Here is a 4,292-nt window from a genome sequence, read left to right as displayed (position 1 = left end):
AGTGTCGCGGGGAAAAATCGTATTCCTTTTTCAGGATGAGACACCTGATGCCTTCTTTGGGCTCGAGTGCTCAAAAAATGATTTTTCTTTTGTACCGACCAAACTTTTTATTATTTCCAAAGGAGGAAAAGGAAAAAAGCTGCAATAACCTAAAAGTGGGGGGAGAGATCTTGGGTAAGAGGGTTGGTTATACGAAGGGAAGGTATTAGCACCCAACGTATCTATAGTACTCTATAGGTTTCTTTGCTTTGTTTTTCATTCCATGTTATTGAGAGGTTCTTGTGAAATAGGTGGGACCTAAGGTGTTTGTTTGATTATGCTCGCAAAGATCATCGCGATCCTCTGCATACATATCCCTTAGAGGGAATTAGAGCATCTGTAGCTCGGGGTCTACGGGTGCTAAGGTTTGAGTGGTTTTTTTATTTTGTTTTGCTCGCCAAGGATACGACCTTGTGCCTACGTATTCTCAAAGGGATGTTGAGAAAGTCAGAGCAATCGTAGTTCCCACTTATGCTAGTGGAAGCAAAGGAAAAGAGACAAATGTCATCTAAATGTTCGATGTATCTAATCTATATCATCACATACATCTGTTTGTTTTTGTTTGAAAATCTTTTCATTATAAGCCCTGGGCCATGCCACTTATGGCGCTTAGAATGATAAAGATGTTTTTTGTTTGTTTAACCAGCCTTGTGGCAAAAACTTTCAATGAAGTCAGCCTTGTGACAAAAAGTTTTGATTAATCAGCCAGCCTTGTGGCAAAAGTTTCAATGAAGTCAGCCTTGTGACAAAAACTTTGATTAATCAGCCAGTATGGTGGCAAAACGGTTTGATTGATTAGCCAGCCTTGTGGAAAAAAAGTTTGATTGATTGATTGTTTGTGATGATATAGAAGAGATACTCCTATCATAGAGATGATAAATGTCTAATCTCCTAGGGTGTTTTGATTTGGATATTGGGGATGCTTATAAGAAGCCCGTGGGTCCTTGTACGAAGCTCAAGAGGAGGCTATCCGAGGGTCCTTGCATTGTAAGCCCAAGAGGAGGCTATGGGAGGGACACTCGTTTGTACAAAGCCCAAGGGGAGGCATGGTATAGTTGGTTTGATCTCTTAGAGCGATTTCACCGGGAAACCATACTTTATGTCCTAACCTAAACTAGGGAGATTCTTTGCACGAAGCCCAATAGGAGGCTATGGGGAACCTAGTGTTGTACTAAGTTGAACAAGCATATATAACATAATCACAAATATGAACAAGTACGAACAACTATGAACAAGTACATGAACAAATATGAACAAGTATGAACAAGCACATATATATGACAAGGTGTGTGTATACAATGGAGTTTATGAAGGAAATATACCTGTAAGCATGATCCATTTGTATACACGGGGCTCGGGACTTATACTCGAGGAGAGGTCCACTGAGTTTATTCAAAGCTATGTAAACAGGTATTTACAAAGGGCTTGGGACTTATACCTACATGGAGGCCCATGGTATTTTTGGGAAGATTTAAAGAAAACCTTCATTTTTTGATTTGTTGTTCGAAGTTAAAAAAAACAAATTGAACGAGATATATACAAAAAGGTGTGTGTACAATGAAATACCTAATTTCATGTACAGGAATGGGACTTATACCTATGTGGAGGCCCATGTTTTATTTTATAAAACATGGTTGATTGTTTTGTTAAAAAACGAGAGGTTTCGTCGTTTTGAAAACAGTTTGAAAGTTTTGTTTTAAAAAAGTTTTCTGTTTTGAAAAACTGTACAAAGAAAAAGGAAAGGGACTTATACTCTCTAATATTCGAGAGGCCCACATCATTTTGAAAATCAATCGATCAATTAAAAAGATTTAATCAATAGTTTCCTTTGAAATCAAAAAAGAAATGGTTTATCGTTTTGAAAAGAATTGTGATCGCTTGTTTAAAACGATTTGAATTTTGAAAGAAGTTAGTTTAATCAAGATAAGCAAAAAGATTATACTTAATTAACACTTAGATGATTAGGGTTTGCTCAAAAAATATTTACAAGTGATTATGTTTGAAAATCAAATGAAAAACAATATTTTAAAGTATTAAAAAACACTTAAAAACATGTCATTTTAAACTCAATTAAAAATACATTAAATAAATATATTTTTGTGATTTTTTTTGGATATTCATAAAATACATATATTAAATGAGAAGTGTTTAAAAAATGAAGAAAAAATGAATTAGTTTGGTTAATTAATTAATTAAATGAAGTTTGTGAAGAAAATGAAGAAAAATAGTGTCAAAAAATAAGGTTTGGCCCTGCCAGGGTTTGAACCCACGCCCTAAGGTTCACCACTCAAAACACTTGCCAACTGAGCTGCGCGCGCAGCTTGTTATTCATACGCTTCCAAGATAATATATTTTAAAACAAACATTTGAAAACTTTGAACGAAAATCTGGCGCCAAGAACACACCCTAACTGAAATTCAAAATTCTTCAAAACTGTGTTGTTTTGATCGATCAAAGGGTCTATCTCACTCGGTTTTTCACGAGGAACATGATGGTGTCCTTTAATTTCATTTATTTTTGCTCTAAGATGATTAATTTTCTGATGAACACGAAGAACCCTAATATGACAAATCATTGTGAAATCGTGTATGATCATGATATGATGCAATTGATTGAGGGTTATTATTCAGTGATGGTGCAGAAACAAGATGGTAACTCAGTTTTTCATTTATGATGCATGTATGATAGAGTTTGAAGTTCATGAGCACTTACCTCAAAAACGGCAAAGCTGGAAATCGAATTTGAGCCTGGAGGTGTTACAGATGTTGTTGCTCAATCTGGACAGCTTCAATGGACCTTATAGAACATGTCTGGATGCTTGGAGTGAATTGAAAACCTCTTGATCACCTTGTGGTACCCGAACTGCAGTTTAGCTCAAGTGAGGATCAAGCTAGTTGATTTTGATGTTTCAGATCATGGATGATGTTTGGAACAGTTCATATGAAGTATATGGAGTGTGTTTGGATGATTAACTTGGACAGATATGGCCTGGTATGAGAACTGATATGTTAAGGCTCATTTTATGCAAACATGGTGGTTGAAGAGTGATTCTGAGATTTAGGTGTTTTTGGGGTGTGTGAGTGGTTCAAACACATCTCATTTGATGTTTATGAGTTGCTAGAACCATCACTTTGGCCATAACTTCAAAGGTTTGGAGGTTGAGTTTTCTACCTCTTAGAAACTTAAGAGACTTGCAATTCAAGAAAGAAAGAGAAAACCTATAATTTGTGAGGTTTTGGTGTGATTTTGGAAGTGATTTGAACCTCTATTTATAGGCCAAACTTTCTGAACTCAGAGCTTTGCAACTTGCTTCTTCTTTGGTGATTTGGCACTTAAGGGATAGAAAGGAATCTTACCATTAAATGCATATGGTTAAAGTTACTAAACCATGGTTAAAATTGGCTATGCTTCTTATCTCTTTCCCATCTGTCTCAAATCAGAAAATATCTTCCAATTATTGCCTCTATGTATCATTACTTGGTCCATTTGGCAACTTGGTTCATAACTTAGTGAAAATGGTTTGAAATTTCAAGTGAGAATGATCACTAAATGCATAATTCAAAACCATAGCTATGCTCCATATTTTTTCATGCTCTTGGACATTTTGGAAAGCTCATATTACACACTTCAAAACCCTAGTTGAAAGTTTCTTCAAGATCTTTAAGGAAGTGGGTGAAAAAGATCCATGAACTTTGAAGAAAGTGAGATTTTAAGTGCATTTTTCAAAAGATGCCAACTTTGAAGCTCCATATCTCTTAAATGGTTGATCTTATGGAAAAAAATTATATGTGTCAAAGTTGTTTATTGGATCAAAATCTACAACTTTCATGTTGGAAGTTTTTTTCAGTTTGTTGGTGAAATTTTGAGTTATTCCCTTCCAAAGTTTTGGAAAAACCATTGAAAAACACTTAGAAAATTTTTCTAAGTATAAAAGTCAAACTTTGACTTTTTGATTCTTGATTGATTTTCTTGATTTTTCTTGATCAAATGACTTCATATATCATATATTGATGATTCAAAACTTCAAAAGTCATGGTTGACCAAAATTCCCCAAAAGTCAATGGTGATCTTGTATAGTTGACTTTTTCAGACGAATCACGTTTCCGGAGATTTCAAATGAACCAGGCTATCCTTACCAAATGAATGGTATGAATGGATAATATTGAGTTATTGGAAGATCTTGAGCCATGGTTTGAGTTGTGGCACCATGTCCTGATTAAAAAGTCAGTTGTTCAGTGAATTAGGTCAAAAAC

Source organism: Vicia villosa, unplaced genomic scaffold (genome assembly GCF_029867415.1).
Source record: "Vicia villosa cultivar HV-30 ecotype Madison, WI unplaced genomic scaffold, Vvil1.0 ctg.000423F_1_1_3, whole genome shotgun sequence".
Taxonomy (NCBI): domain Eukaryota; kingdom Viridiplantae; phylum Streptophyta; class Magnoliopsida; order Fabales; family Fabaceae; genus Vicia; species Vicia villosa.
This window is presented reverse-complemented; position numbering follows the sequence as displayed.